This window comes from Callithrix jacchus, chromosome 19 (genome assembly GCF_049354715.1).
Source record: "Callithrix jacchus isolate 240 chromosome 19, calJac240_pri, whole genome shotgun sequence".
NCBI lineage: Eukaryota > Metazoa > Chordata > Mammalia > Primates > Cebidae > Callithrix > Callithrix jacchus.
The window spans coordinates 31346655-31367202 of NC_133520.1; the positions used below are offsets into that span (position 1 = coordinate 31346655).

Sequence of the window (20548 nt, forward strand, 5' to 3'; positions counted from 1 at the left end):
CCATTTTCCTGCCCTATCTTAGCCCTCTCACTTCACTGCAATGGTACATTGACCCATTTCTCTACAAAATGAGAATCCAGAAAAGGCAGGACACTGTCTTATTTGTCTTTGTGTCCCTTGCACCCAGATGAGTAAGGCATACATAGACCTTTTTTTTTTTTGAGGCAGTGTCTCACTCTGTGCCCCAGGCTGGAGTGCAGTGGTGCGATCTCCACTCACGACAACCTGTGCCTCCTGGATTCAAGCAATCCTACTGCCTTAGCCTCTTGAGTAGCTGGAATTACAGGCATGTGCCACCACACCCAGCTAATTTTTGTGTTTTTAGTAAAGCAGGGGTTTCACCATGTTGACCAGGCTGATCTCGAACTCCTAACCTCAGGTGATCTGCTGCCTCGGTCTCCCAAAGTGCTGGGATTACAGGTGTGGGCCACCGTGCCCAGTGACATGTAGACATTTGGTAAACATGTTGAATGAAAGGAATCCAACTCTCCATCCTCCCCTATCCTCCCATATAACACGACAGGAAAAAATAAGAGATTTATTTGAGAGGCTGCAAATGACAGGATTAGGGAGTGGTCGGAGACATCAGGAAGCCATCTAGCTACAGGTGATCAGGTTCTTAAGAGAGGTCCGTATAAACTGGGTTTTTAAAAACCTCGAATCCAGGCTATCTGTCTGCAGGGGTTGGGAGGTTCGGAGCTGGACCAACTTCTTAGGTCTTGGTGTAAGGAGTGAAGATTCTCTGTAGCGACTCTTCATACCTGGGCAATGGGAGGGAGCGGAATCCACCTTCTTTCTTCTCTTCTCTACACCCCTCACTCCACCTCCACCCTCCCCCAACGCCCAGAAACCTTAGCTTTCCCCTTTCCAACAGAGGTTTCCAGCTGTTGATGCCTGGATGGACTCGGCTACAGGGAGGAGGAGGAAACTCTCTGTCCCTCCCTTCTTCTGCATGTCCCCACCCTCCCTCCTTCCCTCCTCCCCCTGCGCGCTCTCGGTCTCCCTCCCTCTTTCTCCTCTAGGCTGTCCAGTCGCCTCGCAGCAGCCAGCCGCGAGCGCCCTGCTCCAGTCCCGGCTTGGAACTGGACTGTATAAGCACTGGTCCTGGAACCCGGGCCCAGGAGCGGCGAGCCCGGGTCTGAGCCCAGAGCTCAGCGGTCAGCCTCGTAGGCCCTGACTCCGAACCGAGCCGAGGAGCTGAGCTTGGAGCCGGAGAGCCCGAGAGCCGGAGAGCAGGGCGGGCGGCGCGTCTGGCGAGTCGCGGAGCAGGACCGCGGAAGGCAGGGAGACGGCCGCAAGCCCAGGGCAGAGGGCAGAGGGCAGAGAGCGGCCTGGCTCGGCGGAGAGGGCGCCGCCCGGCCGGAACCGAGCTCGCCGCCCCGGACGGCGGCCCCCCGTGGGGCGCGGACCCAGGGTGGCCGTGGGTCCGCAGCGACTCCACGGCCGACGGCGGGGGGGCGTGCCCCCTCCCAGCCCAGCGGCCCCAACCCGGCCCGCCCGCGGCGTCGCGGGGGCATGTGAACGGGAAGCCCAGGCTGCGCCGCGAGGACTGCACGGAGGAGGAGAAGGAGCGCGGAGCCGCGAGCCCCGAGCCCCGAGCCCCGAGCCCCGCGCCTGGCTGAGTAGTAAGTGCGCCCCTCCGCGCCGCAATCGCGCCGTCGCGCCCCTCTCCCCCACCCCTCTGAAGTTTGACACTCTCGCCCCGACGTTTCTGGGCACCCACCGGCTGTCTTCCCTGCGAGTTTCCACCCTGTGCAAAGTTTTTCGAGGAGGGACGGGCCCTCACCTACCTCCAACAACGCTGGGCAGTGGCGACTCCTCCCTGGCAAACCCGGGTCCTTGTGGAGAGCGGTGGCAGCCTGTAAGGCAGTGTGTGGTTTGTGTGCGTGTGCGTGTGTGTATATGTGTGTGTGTGTTCGCGCGCGTGAACCACCCGGGTCGAGCTTAGGGTGCGCCCCCAACCCGCTCCTCGCCGACCGCAGGGGACTAGGTCTTTCTTATAAGCTCGACTATGCCCCGGCTTTAAGGGTTTCTCAGCCGGAAGCCGAGGCGACCTGCGCGCGTCCTGCGTGGGGCTCAGGTGCCTGCGACGAGGCGCAGAGCTCCTCCGCCATGGTTGCGTGGGGTGCTGGGGGCCAGACGCGCACCCCTTGCCATGGTTCCAGGGTCTGTCCCCAGCGGACCAGACCGGCGCCGCATCCTGTTTGTTTTCTGCTCAGACTGCTCCTGTTCCACCCCCACCCCCACCCCAGGCTGCTTCTTACTACCCCCGCCTCCCGCCCTGGGATCTCGGAGCTGAGCCTGTTCATCCCGATTTCGCTGCAAACGCTGATCGCGCCTAGGGGTAGGGAGATACGGAGCGGGTAGTCGCTCAGTTCCCAGCGGCTCGCCATTGTTTTCCCACCCCGCGCGTTCCGTACGTAAACACACACGCACACACAAGGTTGTGTGTGTGCGCCGGCTCTTGCTGCTTCGCGTCCCCAGGAGCGCAGGGATCGCCCGCGGGATTCGCCCAGCTGCCCGCATGGGTCTTCAGGCTGGAGGCGCTCCAGGACTTAACTGGAGCTGGGGAGGGCCGGAGACGTAGGGGTTGCCGGAGAGTCCCAGGCGGGGCGGTGAGCCCGGCCTGGGCGGGAAGTGAATTTTGAACTTCAGCCCCGGACCTTTCCGGGAGGACCCCGAGCGCTCGAGCGGCGGCTCCCGCCCTGGAGGGCCCGCGGCAGCTGCAAAGACTCCGCTGGCGCTCTTGGCAGCCGCCTCGGTGACAGAGGCTTGGAGGAAGCCGAGGAGTTTTCCTGGGAAGTTTGCTTTGACTCTCTGGGAATTTCCGGGCAAGACGCCTCGGCGCTGGCGCTGGTGAAGGGGTCTGGTCAAAGACAGCCAGAGACGATGCTGCTGGCTCCTGACCACTAGGCTGTACTTGGCTCTCAGTGGTCCAAGTAGGTGGGTCCCTACCTCCCGGAGTTAACGCCTTCCAAACCAGTATCCCCCAAATGATCACGACATGCCGGTTTCAGCGATGGGTGCATTAACTCTGCTCGTTTCGCAGTCTAGGGAGGCAAGCCCGGTTCCGGCTGGGCGGTGCTCTCCATCCAGACAGGCCGCTCTCTGCCCTAGGCTTGGGGCGGCCTCCTTTCCTCCCGCGGTCCTGCTCTCGGACTCGTCGGACGCGGCACTGGCCAGCTAGCTCCGGCTCCCCGGCTCCCCGGCTCCCCCGGCTCGGTAATCCGCGGCTGGGCGCAGTCCTGAGTCAGGGCCTGAAGCTGACCCCTGTTTCCACTGTGCTTCATTAGAAAGCGCCTCGAAAGATGCTGGGGTTCCAGTTCCCCATTGATGAGCAGCGTGGGTTTGGACTTTCCCGCATGGGAAATGGGCAGTTATGCACCCATCTTCGAAACTGGCATGTCGTGATCGTTTAGGGGTTACTGGTTTGGAAGGCATGATCTCCACGAGGGTAGGACCCACCTACCTGGACCACTGAAAGCCAAATATGGCCTAGTGGCTAAGAGTCCGATCCAGATGCCACTGGTGGTGTGACTGTGGGCCACTTAACCTCTGTGCCTCAGTTTCCTCAGCTATAAAATAGGGTTAATATGAGCGCTTGGTGGGGTTGTCCTGAGGACTAAATGGCTTCATATAGTGAAACTGAGTACAGTGCCTGGCACATAGTAAGTGCTGGATAAGTATTAGCGGTTATTGCTGTTATCACTCAACTGACCTTGTACAGAGTCCGGAAGAGCAAGTGGCCATGGTGTTCACCTAATGGATTATAATATTGTCCACTTCTGGGGAGGAATAGATCTTTTACACTCTCTCATCCTTTCCTAATTCAGCTTCTCAGATCAAACTTATCCCTCCTACTCCTTGGCTAGTGCCATCGAGTCTTTTTTCTTTTTCTTTTTTTCCTTCTTTCTCCCTCCCTTCCTTCACAGTTTTTGTGAAAACATTTTATTCCCTCCTTTCCTCACTCTTCTCTTTTTTTTTTTTTTTGAGACGGAGTTTCCCTCTTGTTACCCAGGCTGGAGTGCAATGGCACGATCTCGGCTCACTGCAACCTCCATCTCCTGGGTTCAAGCAATTCTCCTGCCTCAGCTTCCTGAGTAGCTGGGATTAAAGGTACACGACACCGTGCCCAGCTAATTTTTTGTATTTTTAGTAGAGACTGGGTTTCACCATGTTGACCAGGATGGTCTCCATCTCTCGTGCTGGGATTACAGGCTTGAGCCACCGCGCCCAGCCTCCTCATTCTTAAAAATCAATCTTGGCCCAACTGCAGTGTTCTCTCTCCATGGAAATCAGGTCCCAGGAAAGAAGTGTCTCCAAAAGGGCGTCCCTTGAGCATCCTCAGCCTGGGCTGCTGGCTCAGGACTGGATGTGCATTTGTGTCTCTGGGGGCTGGGTGAATTTCCAGAGAGAGGAGCCCAGGTGTCTGGGGCCCAGGGGAAGAGTCAGGTGGGATGGGCTGGGACTGTCCCGGAAGGAGCCCTCCTCCCTGAGTAGCGTCTGTGTCTGTCTCCTGCTGCTGGGCTCACTAGGGAACCTGGAACAGCACAACTGCCTGGGTGGACGGGATGTGGGATTTGGGGTGAGGGGCAAAAGTGTCACCTCCAACTTTTCTACTTGCAGTTGGAGGGTTTTCTAGGAATTTGGGTTTGTCACACGTTCCTTGTCTGATTCGGGACTCTGCAAATGCATAGCACAGGTAAGGGGTGAGCTGAGCAAGCAGGAGGAAGAACAGGCTCCTGCCGCCCAGCCACACTGCTTTGGAGAACAGGCTCCTGTCCTCTTTTCTCAGATCCTCCAACCTCCACCCCAGGCATGGGGGAGGATGGCCAGAAGGTTGCTTCTTTGTGTTGGAGATCCTGCAATTGGCAGTTCTTAGTGGTGACAACCGGCACTGTGGTCACCCCATTCATTCCTTCAACAGAAATTGTTGACTGCCTGCTATGCGCCAGGGCCTGTGCTATGCCGTGGGATAACCGGAGAACAAGACAGGCAGCGTGCCTGCCTTCAGAGAGGCTTCTTTCTATTGCAGAGAGACAGACAGTAAATAATTTTAAGTAACCACGACTATCAGATTATGACATGCAATGTGAAATACCGCAGGGTGATGTGATAGAAAACATATGTAGGTCAGGCAGTGGTGGCCCTAGATTGGGAGGCCAGTGAAGGCCGCCCTGGGGAGAGGACAGCTCAGCCCAGGCCCTGAAGGATGAGAAGGAGCCAGCTGCATAAAGACCTGGAGAAAGGGGATTGCAGGCAGAGGGAATAGCAAATGAAACCCCTGAGGCCAGAACATGGGCAACAGCTATGTGGCTGGAGAAGAGAGACTGGAGAATGAGAGCCAGAGCCAGAGCCAGAGCCTGGTAAGACTGGATAGGAGTCTGGATTTTATTGCAGGCGATGGCAAGCCATCAGAGAGTTTTAAGTAGGGGAGTGACATGATCTGCTCTAAGATTTTAAAAGAGTTAATGGGACACGAGAACCGGTAATCATAGTTGCCCCGGGGGAGGGAAATGATGGCTGAGGAATGGGACGGACAAAGGATTGTTTTCGCTGCAGACCCTGTTGTCCTTTCTAAATTTAGTACCAGGTGGGGTTATACAAACCATACCCCCAAACCCCCAACAAACATGGTTAATAAACAACAGTTTGTAACCTGGAAAATGTACATAAGAAGTGAAAAAAATCAGGATATAAAACTAGGGTACAGCCCCAATCTTGTATAGATGATCGTAAGTATACACATGGCCATCACGTACACATGCCTAGACAGAAGACTGGGAGGTGCATCACAGGATTTACAGAGGTTAGCTCTGGACACCGGACACGTGGATGCTTTAATTTCCTTCTTTATCTTCTATTTGTTTCTTCACTTTTCTACAATGGTCATGAATTACTTTTGTTTGTTTTGAGATGTAGTCTAGGCTGGAGTGCAGTGATGTGATCTCTGCTCCCTGCAACCTCCGCCTCCCGAATTCAAGTGATTCCCCTGCCTCAGCCTCCCCAGGAGCTGGGACTACAGGCTTATGTTACCACACCTGGCTAATTTTGTATTTTTGGTAGAGACGGCGTTCACCGTGTTGGTCAGGCTGGTCTTGAACTCCTGACCTCAAATGATCCTGCCCTCCTCAGCCTCCCAAAGTGCTGGGACTACAAGTGTGAGCCACCACACCTGTCCAATTTACCTTTTTTTTTTTTGAGACACAGTCTTGCTCTGTCGCCAGGCTGGAGTGCAACCTGTCTCGGTTCACTGCAATCTTCACCTCCCGGGTTCAAGCGATCCTCTTGCCTCAGCCTCCCAATAGCTGGGACTATAGGCATGAGCCACCATGCCCAGATAATTTTTCATATTTTTAGGTAGAGTCAGAGTTTCACCATGTTGGCCAGGATGGTCTTGATCTCTTGACCTCATGACCACCCACCTCAGCCACCCAAAGTGCTGGAATTATAGGCATGAGCAACCACATCCGTCCAAATTACTTTTATAAGTGAAAAAAGAGAGATCACTTTGGCTGACTAGTAGTGAATAGCTTGAAGGGGAACAAGGATGGAATCAGGCCAGTTAGGAGGCTGACTTGATGATTTGGATTACACTTGCTTGGGGAGGGCTTTCCACCTCCAGCTCAGATTTTGTGATCAGGAGTGCCAGGGTCAAGTCCTGGATGATGTGCTGCCTTGGCTCTGGAGAATACCCCACGTTCCACCTGCACCCTTATCCCCTCCTCCTGGTGGGAGAGCCCCATAGTGGGCATTTTGCTACAGTGGTGATTGGCAGACTAGAAAACATCCACAGTGAGAAGGATTTAGGGCCAGGAGAAATGTTTGTCCCATAACATCTTCGAGCCTCTGTTTTCCCTTCTGTGAAATGGGACAATAACAGTGATAATATCTTCCTCTTAGAACTTTTGGGAGGCCAATGGCTGATGGTGTCTGCAGCAGTGACGCTCCATGAATCGTAAGGGCTCTGGGGTTTGCTGTTGCCAGACAAGTGTTGGTTGTGCTAGGCCTCTTCCACCAAGGGATCTAGGTGTCCTTGGCCTTGAGAGGCTGACACTGCATTCTACAAAGGTTTTCTCCTCTCTGGGGGTGCTTTGAGATTGGTCCTTATTGGGCAGCTCCCCTGGGTAAGTCTCCAGGAAGCTGACACCACCGGAAAAAGCGGAATTCAAATGCAGCTGTGCTCCTGAGCCCCCTCCCCCAGCCACATTCAGGGGTGAAGCTGAGTGTTTGAAAAGGGCTCTGTGCTGGGAGGGCCAGCCAGGCACACAGTAAATCGTGCTTTGAATGGGAGTTATTTTTGTGCTCAGTGTTTGCTTAAGAGGGCTCGCTCCTGCCTGAACTCGCTGCGATCCTCACCCTTTGCTAGTCCCCTTTCTGGAACCCGGATATGTCAGTCAGGGAGGCCATCACAATGCCTTTTACCAGATGGGAAGCTAGACCCACGACGGATTGCTTCCCTCTGTCAGCTCCCTGCCCTGAAGCAGGAAGGCATGCTCTGGATGGTGGTCTTTGCCTCGGCGACTACCCACCTATTTGACTGCTCCTTCCTTAGTCCTCGGGAAGACTTGATTAGGATATTGCTACAGGCCAGCTCAGCAGGGTTCCTCCAACCTCTGTCAGCTTCTCTGATCTAGAGTGACTGGTTTTTTAAAAAATGCAAATACTTTTCTCTGAGCAGCAGTGATACAGTAGTTCCCTCCTAAGAGCCCTTGTTGTATGCCATGGACTCAGCTTAAAGCCCATGGTGATGAAGCCTTCGAAGCTCCCCTAGGAAAAGATTTCTTTCCAGCCTGTGTGGTCCACAGCATAGAACCTTTTTCTTTTTTGGAGATGGATTCTGCTTGTCACCTAGGCTGATGTGCAGTGGTGGGATCTCAGCTCACTGCAACCTCCGACTCCTGGGTTCAAGCTATTCTTCTGCCTCGGCCTCCCAAGTAGCTGGGATTACAGGTGCCCACCACCAAGCCTGGCTAATTTTTGTATTTTTAGAGAGATGGCATTTCATCATCTTGGCCAGCCTGGTCTTGAAGTCCTGAGCTCATGATCTACCCGCCTCGGCCTCCCAAAGTGCTGGGGGATTACAGGCATGAACCATGGTGCCCGGCCACCTTTTTTTTTTTTTTTTGAGACAGAGTCTTGGCTCTGTTGCCCAGGCCAGAGTGCAGTGGCTTGATCTTGGCTCACTGCAACCTCTGCCTCCTAGATTCAAATGATTCTCCTGCTTCAGGTCCCCCAGTAGCTGGGATTACAGGCATGCATCACCAAGCCCCGCTAATTTTTTTATTTTTAGTAGAGATGGAGTTTCATCATGTTGGCCATGGCTGGTTACGAACTCCTGACCTCAGATGATAAGCCCAACTCAGCCTCCCAGAACGCTGGGATTACAGGTGAGAACCACCGAGGCTGGCCTCACAGCATAGAACCTTGTAGCTGCAGGTGGCTGTCCTGCCCTAGGGGGTGGCAGGAGGTCCTTCTTGCTTTAAGAAGACCCCTCTGCTTCCATGGCCTGCCTCTTCTGTGAGTACCTGGAGGCCTTGGGGCCTGCCTCCCTCCTCACTCCTGGCAAGAGCGGACTGTGGTGCTCTCAGGGAGGATCTTGATGGTCTTGATGGACAGCAGCAGTGGTCAGACCTCTTAGAGGCTGTGAGGTGAGGAGGAAGTAGCTGAGGTCTCCCCTGCCTCCTCCCAAGGTCTTCCATGGGCAAACCAAAGCCCCAGGATGTGTTGTGTCTGTGGCTGGGCATCTGAGTCCTGAGTGCGCACCGGGTGTGCACAGCTGGGAGATGTCCTGAGATCTGTAGCCACATGTTGAGGGCTTCAGCCAGGGGTGCTTTCTGGGGAGAGGAATGTGTACGGCACAGTAGAGGAAAGAAGGAAGAAGTGGGAACAGCGTCTCCAGCTGCCGCCTTTCTTCTCAAATAGCTTATGATACCCAGGCCCTTTTGGTCACAGGAAGTCTGACACTGGGAAGTCATTAAATTTGGAATTCGGTTCCTTCCACTCTCCCCCCAGCGGTGGCCTTAGCATTTAAATAGCCTTGGCATGAAGCCCCATAAACTGCCCAAGGGATTGGGGCAAGGTTGGAGGGGAGGGTATCAGTGTTACCCCCTACATTGCTCCCCTGTATCTTCTGGGGACCTGTCCCAGCTAGGGTGTCAGTGTTTTGGCTTGAGAGGAGAGAGAGAGGAGGGGGCTACAGACTGCGCAGGAGCCCCCCCCCCCACCACAGACTGGCTCCCCTCCTGCTCTGGTGGTTCTAGTTGTAATCCCTGCCAAGCCTGGTGCTCCCTGGGGGATCCGCCCCAGAGGAGGCCAGACTGTTCTCCTCCCCTCTGCCTTACCTCCCCCAGTCCCCGCCCCCTGCTTGACTCAGAATGGAATGTGCAGCCTGTGGAACAAGATGGAGTGAGAACTAGTTCCCAGAGGGCCCTTGTCCCACCCCCTCCTATCCCTCCACAAAGAGAGTGAGGAACCTGGGAGCAGGGCCTGGTTCCAGGTATGGCTGGTGGTGCTCTGGTGCAGAGGCAGGCAGATGCTGTGGGGGTCCAGGACCAGCCGTTTGAAGGCTTTCTTTTTTTTTTTCTGAGACGGAGTTTCGCTCTTGTTACCCAGGCTGGAGTGCAATGGCGCGATCTCGGCTCACCGCAACCTCCGCCTCCTGGGTTCAGGCAATTCTCCTGCCTCAGCCTCCTGAGTAGCTGGGATTACAGGCACGCACCGCCCTGCCCAGCTAATTTTTTTTTTTTTTGGTATTTTTAGTAGAGACGGGGTTTCACCGTGTTGACCAGGATGGTCTCGATCTGTTGACCTCGTGATCCACCCACCTTGGCCTCCCAAAGTGCTGGGATTACAGGCTTGAGCCACACGCCTGGCCTTGAAGGCTTCTTATAAGTCCAGCATTCGGGCAGGTGCTGAGTTAGAGGAGGTGCAGCAGGCAGAGCAGCTCCCGTAGCTGGGGGTGGTCAATATCCTTTGTTGACTTCTTGTGTGTGTGTGTGTGTTGGGGGGGAGTTGCCTGAGGTCAGGAGTTCAAGACCAGCATGGCCAACATGGTGAAACCCCTGACTTCTTTTTTTTTTTTAAAGATCGTGGCTCATATTCATTTTCTTATACCTGTAGCATCTAAAAGTAATACAACAAAGTGTATCACTTTTGTCATTAGAATGAAAAGGATTTAAAATACATCTAATATTGCCAGATAGCTAAACAGAAAAGTCACCAGGGTTGGTTTCCACAGAAGACCAGAGGAGTCAGGGCTTGACCAGCGTTAAGAGGGGTTCCGGCAGGAGGAGTGGTTGTGGAAATATGTCACTGCACTGATGCCATTTCACGATGACAATTGAGGGGACCCCACAGACCTCCTGGTGGGCTCTGGGGGCGGGGGTCAGCGGGGGGGGGGGTTCCCCGGGACTCATGGGGCCTCGTGCTTTGGCCCTGGCGCCTGAGAAAGGCTAGACAGGGAGGGGAGCCTTGGCATGAGCTGCCCTCAACTGACTTAAAAGCATTAACTCTTGTCTGGCCACACAAGGCAGGACCTGGCATTCCCCAGAGTGGAGGATGAGGAGGGTTTTCCTGTCTTAGCCCTCAACCTGTTCGGGGTGTGAGGTCCCTCACCCTCACCCGAACAACCTCTCCCCACCCTCCAGCCCTATTGAAGGAGTCTGAAGTCACTCAACCATCCCTGTGAGGTTTTGGTTCCGGCCTGTTCCATGAGGGTGCGGTAGGGTGGGGAAAGAAGGGGGAATAAAAGGTATGGGGAGGGGTGGAAGGAAGCCTGTGTGCAGGTACAGCTAGCTCTCAGAGGCAGGTGGGGTGAATCTGTGGGGCTTGAATAGGACACTGCTGAAAGCAGAGGGAGTGGCCCCTTCAGCCCCTGCCATTTCTCAGGCTTGCCTGGCTCCTCTCTTCTTGGCAGGTGGAGGAGTGTGTGATGTGTGTGTGTGTGATGTGTGTGTGTGTGTGTGTGTGTGTGTGTGTGTGGAGGGCCAGGTGTGTGTGTGTGTTTGTGGCGGGCTGAGTGATGTGTGTGTGAGTGTGGTGTGTGTGTGTGTGGGGCTGAGTGTGATATGTGGGTGTGATGTGTATGTGTGTGTGTGTGTGTGGAGGGCCAGGTGTGTGTGTGTGTGTTTGTGGTGGGCTGAGTGATGTGTGTGTGAGTGTGGTGTGTGGGGGGGAGGGGCTGAGTGTGATGTGTGTGTGATGTGTAGGTGTGTGTGGGGGGGCCAGGTGTGTGTGTGTTTGTGGAAGGCTGTGGTGTGTGTGTGTGTGTGTGCATGCATGCAGGGCCGGGTGTGGGGTGTGTGTGTATCTGTGCATGCTGGCAGGCCTGTGCTCTGGAGACCTTGGCCAGGCTTCTCTGACCCATGGGAACCAGGCAGGGCCTCCGAGAGCTCCAGGGAGACAGTGAGAACATTAGACGGATGTCAGAAGGAAGGGAGAGTAGAGTGGGAGAAAAAGGAAGAGCCAGAACAGCCCCCAGAGCTTCTGGTCCCCCAAGCAGATCGGGGTTTCAATGCCAGCATAGCTGGGGAGGGGCAGTAGTGGGCATTCAACCCCTTCCCTTCTTTTGCTCTGTCAACTTTGTTTCCATGGCGATCATGGAACTCCCCCCCCCAGCCATCTCCCTGGTCCAGGAGCACATAATGTGGGGGAGTCTGGCCAGGGCAAGGGGCTGAGGAAGAGGGAGGAGTGGTAGAGAGCGGCCCAGTGGTGGGCTCCCTAACAGGGGCTGGTGGGGCAGGGAGAGGAGACCTCTCCTCTTAGTTGGGTAACGTACCCTAGCCAGTAAACTCCTAGGGACCAGAACAGGAAACAGGGTCAGAGAACAGAGGAAGGGGACCTGTGTCAAATCTTGACTTGGGTAGAGGTGGGTAGCAAGAGGGCTTCTCTTTGATATCTGAGGTAGACAAGAGATGGACTTGACTGCTCTCAGCCAGAGAATTCTTGAAATGGATATACAAGTCTAGGTGAATGAGCCCCTTTCAGAGTTGTGCAGTGCACAGTCTGTACAACTGTACACATCAGCCTGTTGGAACTGGCTGAAAGCTTCAGGGACCTTTGCTTTTCATAATGTAAATTCTTCTCTTCTACTGGGTTCACCTGCCCTTAGATCCATACTCCTCACCATGGTGGCACCCTCCATTTGGTGCTGATTTTGGCTATCTGTGTTACCATTTTCTGGGCACTGGTTAAGTTGAAGTTTGGAGAACCAGTTGTGTGTGTGTGTGGGAAGGGGGTTGTGTGTGAGTGTCGTTGTGTTTGGCAGTTTTGAGGGGATCTGTTGGACTGTTGACACCCTTTGTTGAAACTGAGTCCTCTTGGGCCAATTGGGCTCAGGTGTAAGGGACCCCCGGATTCCTGAGTCAGGACTGATTGGGTTTAGGAGCTCTCAGATGGGGCAGGTAAAACTGAAAAGGGACACATAGGGAAGAGGGGAAGTTTTTGCCTCACCTGACAGCAACCCCTGCCCCAGGCCCTTCTGCTGTTCCTCAACTCACAGTCTTCTCATCTCCCTGCCTTCTTCTCTCCACCTCCCATCATCTCAACTCACCCATTCCTTGCCCTTCGGGATCCGTGCTCCTTGGTCTCTAAGGAAACAGCTTGGCTAGCCAGCTTTACCAATCTAGGTGCGTGCTGGTGGTAGATTAACAGGCAACTCCAGAAAGCACATCGGCCTTTTAAGCAGGCATGGGGCCTTACTAATGCAAGAGGTGATTGAAAAGTGGGAACCTGGCTGGGCAAGGTGGCTCACGCTGGGAATCCCAGCACTTTGGGAGGCTGAGGCGGGTGGGTCACGAGGATCCATTGTCTAGGATCAAGACCACCCTAGACAGTGAAACCCCGTCTCTATTAAAAAATTAAAAAAAAAAAAGAAAAGCGGGAACTTGGGTTGGAGACGGAATGGATGTTGGGGCCTGTGGGGGGTCTGCTCTGGTCCTCTGTCCCTGAGGCAGGTATGGTAGGGAGCACCTGCCTTGTGACTATGCCTGGCCACCTGAGTCTGGGGCTGAAAGACATGAGGCCAGCACAGCCTGACCCAGTTTTGAGAAAGTGAAGTAGGCTGGGTGCAGTGACTCATGCCTGTAATACCAGCACTTTAAGAGGCTGAGGTGGGCGGATCACCTGAGGTCAGGAGTGTGAGACCAGCCTGACCATCATAGAGAAACGCCATTATCTACTAAAAATACAAAAGTAGCCAGTTGTAGTGGTGTGTGCCTGTAATCCCAGCTACTTGAGAAGGCTGAGGCAGGAGGGTTACTTGAACCCGGGAGGTGGAGGTTGTGGTGAGCCGAGATCACACCATTGCACTCCAGCCTGGCAACAAGAGTGAAACTTGGTCTCAAAAAAAAAAAAGAAAGTGAAATAAATAACTGATACCCGTACTGGCAAACCGAGGGCGAGGAGGGACATGCAGGGTGCTGCTTCAGGAGCACCCATACCAGATTGGGGCAGCCAGGGAAGTCTCCCTGAAAGACGAACTTAAAGACCTGGAAGGTGGGGAGAGTAGGTCAGAGGGAGGAGGAGGTCATAGGGGCGTGTCCCCTCCACATCTCCCAGGGGCCCCACCTAGGCCTTTAAGGGCATGTCAGATGGTCCTGTTTGTCACCAAGGATCTGGGTGACTTTGTTGGGAGAGTGAGTGCTGGGCATTTGGAGACAAGAGGGCCAAGGGCTCCCAGGACTCAGGGGCCTGTACAGCTACAGGTTGTGTGTGCCAGCACAGGGGAACACGGGTTTTGGTGTGCACTAACATACGTGGGCGCCCTGCCGGTGGGGGCCCTGGGGATAGGGGCTGCCTGTGGGGTGGTGCTGTGGGTCCAAGTGGGACTCGGGTACTGTGTGGTGTGTGGCCCAAGCTGCTGTGGGATTGAAACCCCAAGCCTCTCCCAGGCAGCTGCAGGGGGTGCAGAATTGCTAGGGCCAACTGCAAATTAGCCAGGCTGGCATTAAATGCCTTTGCTGCCTCTCTCCTCCAGTCCCTCCCTACCCTCCTGAAAATCAACAACTGTGTCAACAGCAGGGCAATTGTGCTTGGCCAGCAGCCTCCAGGGCTGCCAGGACCGGGCAGGTGCTGGCAGGGGCTGCTGGAGCCCCACGCTGGGAGCAGGCTGGGCCTGGCTGCCAGGGCTGCAGGATAAACAAGGCCGCACACAGGCTGGGCCGGGAGGGAGGCCACAGGCAGGCAGGAGGCAAGAACAGGTGTCTCAGGAGCTCTGTAGACACAAAGGGCCTCTTGTCTCCTCCTCCCTGGCCCCAGGGAGCTGCCCCCAGCCTCCCTCCTCTCAAGGCCCCGCCCAGAGATCAGTGACCAGGTCAGCCAGGGGGTGCTGTCTTCCAGATTCACCCCCTGCCTCCTCTCAGGGTTTGTTTTTCTTGCTTGAGACAGAGGTGAGACCAGTCCTTGTGGGGGGAGGCGCATTAGCCCAAGAGGCAGGAGAGCTGCCTCTGAGCAATCTACCAGCCCTGAGGCCTCGGTGGGTCTCAGATTTCCTGCTGGAAACACAGCAAAATCTCTCTTCCCTGGGACACCCAAACATGAAATGGATGGGAGATGGGAATAGCATATGGAACTTTGGGGAAAAAGGATGTGGTGAATGTCAGGAGTGATGTAAGCTGGGGTGAGACCTAGGGATTCCAGGTGGGATTTAGGGCAGGCAGTGACTGGGGTATGACAACCCACCTCCCTCCTTACCTATTTTAAAGCAGACCTTTACAGAGCACCTACTGTGTGCCAGCCACTGCACTAGGGACTGAGGAGGCCATGGAGAATAATATAGGACCGGTACAGACAGACAGGCAGCTTCTAGAGCCAGGCTGCCTGTGTGGTCTTGGGTAAGTAACGTAACCATGATAACGTTGTACCTGCCACAGGCTCATGGGGCTATTGTGATGGTGACATGTAAAGATGTAAAATGTGAGGCCGGGCTCAGTGGCTCACACCTCTGGCTCACATCCCAGTGCTTTGGGAGGCCGAGGTGGATGGATCATGAGGTCAGGAGTTCGAGACCAGACTGGCCAACATGGTGAAACCCTGTCTCTACTAAAAATACACAAATGAGCCGAGCATGGTGGCATGTGTCTATAGTCCCAGCTACTTGGGAGGCTAAAGCAGGAGAATCGCTTGAACCCGGAAGGTGGCGGGAGGTTGCTGTGAGCTGAGATTGTACCACTGCCCTCCAGCCTGGGTGACACAGCAAGACTCCGTTTCAAAAAAAAAAAGGTGTAAAAGGTAAAGAAAGGATATAAAACAGTGCCTGGCATATAGTAAGGGCCATTAAGAGGTGCCTGTTACTGTCCCTCTTCCTGAGAGAGAATATTGAAGGTTCAAATCTAGCCAGAGCCTGGAGGGGTAGAGAGGTAAACAAATATCGGCAGGTTGGTTACGTACTGGACGCCAGTGGTGTCCACGGTCTCCAGGATGCCCTGGAAGAATAATGAACTCTTCTAAGATTGTCTGGAAGGGATTTATAAGAGGACATCTAGGCTGTGTTTTGAGTGAGGTGTAGGAGTTTGCTGGTCAAGAAAGGAAGAATTACAAAAGCAGAAAGTGTATGGTTTTTTTTTTTGAGACGGAGTTTCCCTCTTGTTGCCCAGGCTGGAGTGCAATGGCACGATCTCGGCTCACCGCAACCTCCGCCTCCTGGATTCAAGCAATTCTCCTGCCTCAGCCTCCTGAGTAGCTGGGACTACAGGCACGTGCCACCATGCCTGGCTGATTTTTTGTATCTTTAGTAGAGACGGGGTTTCACCGTGTTGACCAGGATGGTCTCGATCTTCTGACCTCATGATCCACCCGCTTCGGCCTCCCAAAGTGCTGGGATTACAAGCGTGAGCCAGCGTGCCCAGCCAAGCCATATTTTCTTTATCCGCAAAATGGGGTAATGGTTCTTCCCCATGGCAGAGTGATGGTATGGATTAGAGAAAAATGTGTGCTGGGCACACAGTAAGTGGTAGCTGTTAGGGTTCCTCTGTTATCTGGCCCATGTCGGAAGCCTGTCTGGTCCTTGGTCTTTAGCTATAACAAGGAGACAATGCTCTTTCTCCTTCCTTCTATGACTTCTGCAGAGGTGAAAGGGCCAGGCTGCCCATCGCCTGGGTAGATAAGTCAGGCTAAGAGGCCTAGGATGTCTCCCCTTATATAGAGGGGTTAGGTTCCCGCTTTCCCAGGGGCACCAGCTGGGCGCCGCTGGACTGAAGCGGAAGAAGCCTGACTCCATGGTGGCTGCTGCTGTCTGTTCCAGGACCTTCCTGTGGCTTCCCACCAGGGGCCACTCCCTGCACATGAGGCAGTAGGGCCCCCTGTCCCACCTTTTCTTATGGGGGCCCCTGACATCTCCCCTTTCCAGCTGTGCTGATGTTTCCGGGGTCTGCTTGGGCTGCCGGTGCTAAGACCCTGATCTAGCTTCTACTGCTAATGGCTTGTATGCCCTCAGGCCTGTCACTTAGCCACCTGGAGCCTCACTTCCCCCATCTGCAACTTGGGAAGGACCATTTGGAGTTCTCTCAATATAAAATAAGAATTCTGGTTTGCTGGAAATAGAGTTAGGTGAAGATGATGACAACCACGCTGGCAGTTTTTGCTGCAGTTTCAAAACCCGGATGTGGATCAGACACTGCCACAGCCTGCACAGGATGCTTCTGGGAGGCTTATATCAGGGGTACCTCACAAAGCCCTCTAGTTTGGAAGGGCAGGGAGCACCTAATTCTTGAATCTGGCAGTTGAGGAACTGGAAACGGTCTAGGTGGTGGGCTTTCCAGAGTCCGACCTGGCTGCGGATCTGCAGGGATGAGGCTGTCCTATGTGGCATGTCTGAGTTGTTCAGAACAAGTGACAGTCCACACTGGGATCTTGCTTTAGAGTCCCCTGGCCTCCTGCCCTGGTGTCTTGCCATTGGTTGTAGGGAACTGGTGATGAGAAGGGCCAGGCATCGAGGAGTGTCTGGAGCCCACTGGGTCTCCGACAGTCACAGAGAACATCCTGAGACTGCATCTGGAGGGATGTGTGCTGTAGAGCCCCCATTTACCCTGTCCTCCCTCACGACCCATCTTGGCTGTGGACATAGCCCTGTTTTCTCTTCTTCCCCTGCAGTCATGTTTCTCAGGTAGCCACAAGGTGAGCTGAGACCAAGGAGAGGCGTTGGCGCAAAGGAGATGCTGGCCGATTAGGCTGGGGACACTACTCTGGGTTCTCCCAGCCAGGTGATCAGATGACTCCCTGCGTAGCCTTGGAAACTGCCCAAGTAAGAAAAATCGAGGCAGAAAGAGCAGCGGGGACACTTGGATTTTTCCAGGGATTTTGTTCATATTTACGTGCCATTTGCATATAACCAGTACACTAAACATAATTTTATAATCTATCCCCAGGCACATTGAGATTTGCCTTTTACTCTTGTTTCCAGAGATGGCTGGTTCTGCCTTTCTGCGCCTGTCTGTGCCTTCTCACTCCTGTCCCATTACTCCTACTCCTGGACAGAGGGTAGGTGACTAGGGACACAGTCAGCATGGGGTGATCTGACCTGACCGCTCTGGGCTAAGCACAGAGGGCTGGATTCCCAAGCTCCCCTCCCCACTCCACCCCAGCAGCCACCACCTCGCCTGTGTCAGGGATCAGGGCGCCATGCCTGGCACTCAGCAGGTGTCCAGTAGACGTGAAGCAAAAGCTCAATTCAAATTTGGGCAAATACATGCCATGGAGGCTCCTCCCGACCTGGCCTTTTAGCTCATGAAGGGAGAGGCTGGTGGGTTGAATGGAGCCTCCCGTGGTCCCCAGGGTGGGAGGAATCGATTTCCCTCCCAGCAACTGTGGCCAGGGAGCCATTTCTTTCTCTGCTTGGCCTTGCAGGAAACAGTGTTGAGAATGAGAGGAGCAGAACGGAAGAGCTAGGCCTTGTATTAATTTGTTTTTCAGATTGAGTCTCCGTTACAAGCAATTTATTACATCCGGGTCTCCAGCCAAGCACATTCTGTTCTCCAGTGTTGGGGGAAGACACTTGGGGGGGGTTGGGGAAGAGGCTGGACAGGAAAGAGGAGCAGATGAACAATTTTATGACTGAGTGTGTGGTGTCTTGGCCTGTGCAAGAGGTCGGTTTTAGCGCAGTGCATGTTGAGCCCAGCCCCGTGTGGGGAGGCGCTCCTCTGGACACCATGCCGTTCCCATGCGAGCCCAGACAGCCCTGGGGAGCAGGGTGAATGACTTCCCTCCCACTGTCATGCCTCCCGGGCCTCAGGCTCCAGATTTCTCTCTGTGGAATGAGGTCAGAGCAGTGATGCTTGGAACAAAATCATCGTTTCTTGAGGCAGCAGGGCCTGGGGAGACTCCTCCGAGGAACAGGGGAGCAGCTGTCTGAGGGGACCCCAGAAGAGGGGGAGCAGGCAAGGTGGCCACCCCTGTGGAAAGAATGGCGCACAAGCAAAACAACCCCCTCTCTGCAAAAGTGCTGAGCTGGTGGAATTTCACTTGGCGGCTGCAAGATCAGGGCAGTAGATAGAGCCCTGCGGGCACCAGGGCTGTGTGGGTGTGGGGGTCCCGGAAGAGAGGGCAGGGGCAGCACCTGTGGTACCCCCTCCACTGAGCCAGCCTCCACACTGCCAGGGGCTCATCACTGATCCCCATTCCTGGAGGTGCGTCCCTTACCCCCATCCACCTGTCACGTAAGTTGGTCTCATTCTTCCCCTCTTTTTCCTCATTCTTATCCCAACTATGGCTTTGGCTCGAAATAGCGACATCATCTAGTCTTCAAAGGGCCAGTGTTGCCCAGAGGGCATGGTGCCAGAGGGCAGGGAACTCTGGTAGGAGGAACTCTTTCAGGAACCTGGAGGGAGGGCATACTTGAAGCCCCGGCGCCTCTGCCTTATGGCTGGGCTCTGGTGGGAGCCCAGGCTGCTTAGAGAGGAGAGTGAACCCCTCGGTAGTGGCTTTTTGCATCCCACCCGCATCTCCAAGCTGGGTGCCACTGGATGATTGTTGAAGGGCAGATTCACTGGAAGGATAAGAAGCTCTGGTGGGACTCTGGGAAGAATCGGCACAGAGAATGTGTGTGTCGGGCAGTTGGGGAGAGAGGGTGCTAGGCAAGGAGAGCCTGGCCTGGTTTCTAGCTGTGAGGTTTGGACTATTGCCCTCCACACAGAGCTGGTGGCCACTTAACTCTGAGCTGGTTACTTGTCCTCTGTTCTCTGGGTTGACAGCCTCCTTCCTCCCTGGCTAGCTCAAGACTTTTTTTTTTTGAGATGGGGTCTCGCTTTGTCTCCCAGGCTGGAGTGCAGTGGAGTGATCTCGGCTCACTGCAACCTCCGCCTCCTGGGTTCAAGCCATTCTCCTGCCTCAGCCTCCCAAGTAGCTGGGACCATGTGCCACCATGCCCGGCTAACTTTTTTGTATTTTTAGTAGAGACAGGGTTTCACTCTGTTGGCCAGGCTGGTCTCGAACTCCTGACCTCAAGTTTATCCACCTGCGTCGGCCTCCCAAAGTGCTGGGATTATAGGTGTGAGCCACCGCGCCCTGCCAACCTCAAGACTCTTGCCGGAGGTTCAGGAAAGGATGAACTCAGATTAGATTCAGCACAGGTGAATTTGGTGAGTGTGTACTGAGCACAGATTCTGGGCCCAGTGTTGTGCTAAGATGAGCCTCTGTAGGGCACCTTTTTACCAGGTGCTGTGCGGAACATCGGTGACTTACAGAGGCTGAGGAGCCCCTCTGGGATGGGAAGGGATGGTGTTAGTTTAGACTGCAATTAGGTGGAGACCATGTACGTCAGAAGGAATCTTGGACACAGGCCGAGGAGCTAGGACTTTGTTGACAGTGGGGAACCAGAGGATCTGTCAGAGAACTTTCAGAATGGGTGGCTCGTTCATTCAGGCTGAAGCTGCCTTCTCATTGTCCTACAAAAAATTCCAACAGAACCCTGTTCTTTTCCTTTCCATTCAAAGACATTTTTGCTGCCTTCCGTATTGAACTGCCTGGTAACTGAGACAACGTTCTCTTTCCTGCCCGGGCTAGTGGATTCCCAGGGCTGCCACCTGGGAAAAAGACAAGTTGCTTTTCCTAGTCTGCCCTGACGCATGCTGCTTACAGCTTTGGTCCCACTGGGGCCCAAGCAGATCAGCGTGGCCAGCTTCCCTGGGGTACTCAGCATGTCCAGTTTCCAGGATGGGCATGCTTATGTTGTTCAGGATTGAGGAATATTGATCTCCAGATGTCTTTATTATTTATTTATTTAGAGGCGGACTCTCACTGTATTGCCCAGGTAGGAGTGCAGTGGCGTGATGTTGACTCACTGCAACCTCCGCCTCCCAGGTTCAAGTGATTCTCCTGCCTCAGCCTCCTGAGTAGCTGGGATTGTACACATCCAACACCACACCTGGCTAATTTTTGTGTTTTTAGTAGAGATGAGGTTTCATCATGTTGGCCAGGCTGGTCTCAAACTCCTGACCTTGTGATCCTCCCTCCTTGGCCTCCTAAAGTGCTCGGCTCACAGGTGTGCGCTACCGTGCCCAGCCAACTTTGGCTCTTCTCTTCTTTCTTTCTCTTCCTTCCTTTTTTTTTTCTT

General features: G+C 54.4%; 1 protein-coding gene and 1 long non-coding RNA gene across 9 annotated transcripts in view; one reads left to right on the forward strand and one right to left on the reverse strand.

Annotated features, from left to right (window-relative positions):
• Window positions 1-525: 525 nt before the first annotated feature.
• On the reverse strand, window positions 526-2561 carry LOC144580392 (uncharacterized). 3 transcript variants are annotated; one of them, XR_013529842.1, is made up of 3 exons: window positions 2437-2561; window positions 1791-1859; window positions 526-761 (listed from the first exon to the last, which is right to left on the reverse strand). It is a non-coding gene; the product is annotated as an uncharacterized LOC144580392 (long non-coding RNA). The 3 variants fall into 3 exon arrangements; XR_013529843.1 differs by lacking the exon at window positions 2437-2561 and adding an exon at window positions 2148-2176; XR_013529844.1 differs by lacking the exon at window positions 2437-2561 and adding an exon at window positions 2055-2176.
• SOX13 (SRY-box transcription factor 13) overlaps window positions 1030-20548 on the forward strand; it is a 58835-nt gene continuing 39316 nt past the window's right edge. For all 6 annotated transcript variants that reach the window (XM_035280390.3, XM_078356916.1, XM_035280392.3 and 3 more), the window contains exon 1: window positions 1030-1625. The gene's annotated coding sequence lies outside the window, so the exon portion shown is untranslated. The remainder of the gene's footprint in view (window positions 1626-20548) is intronic.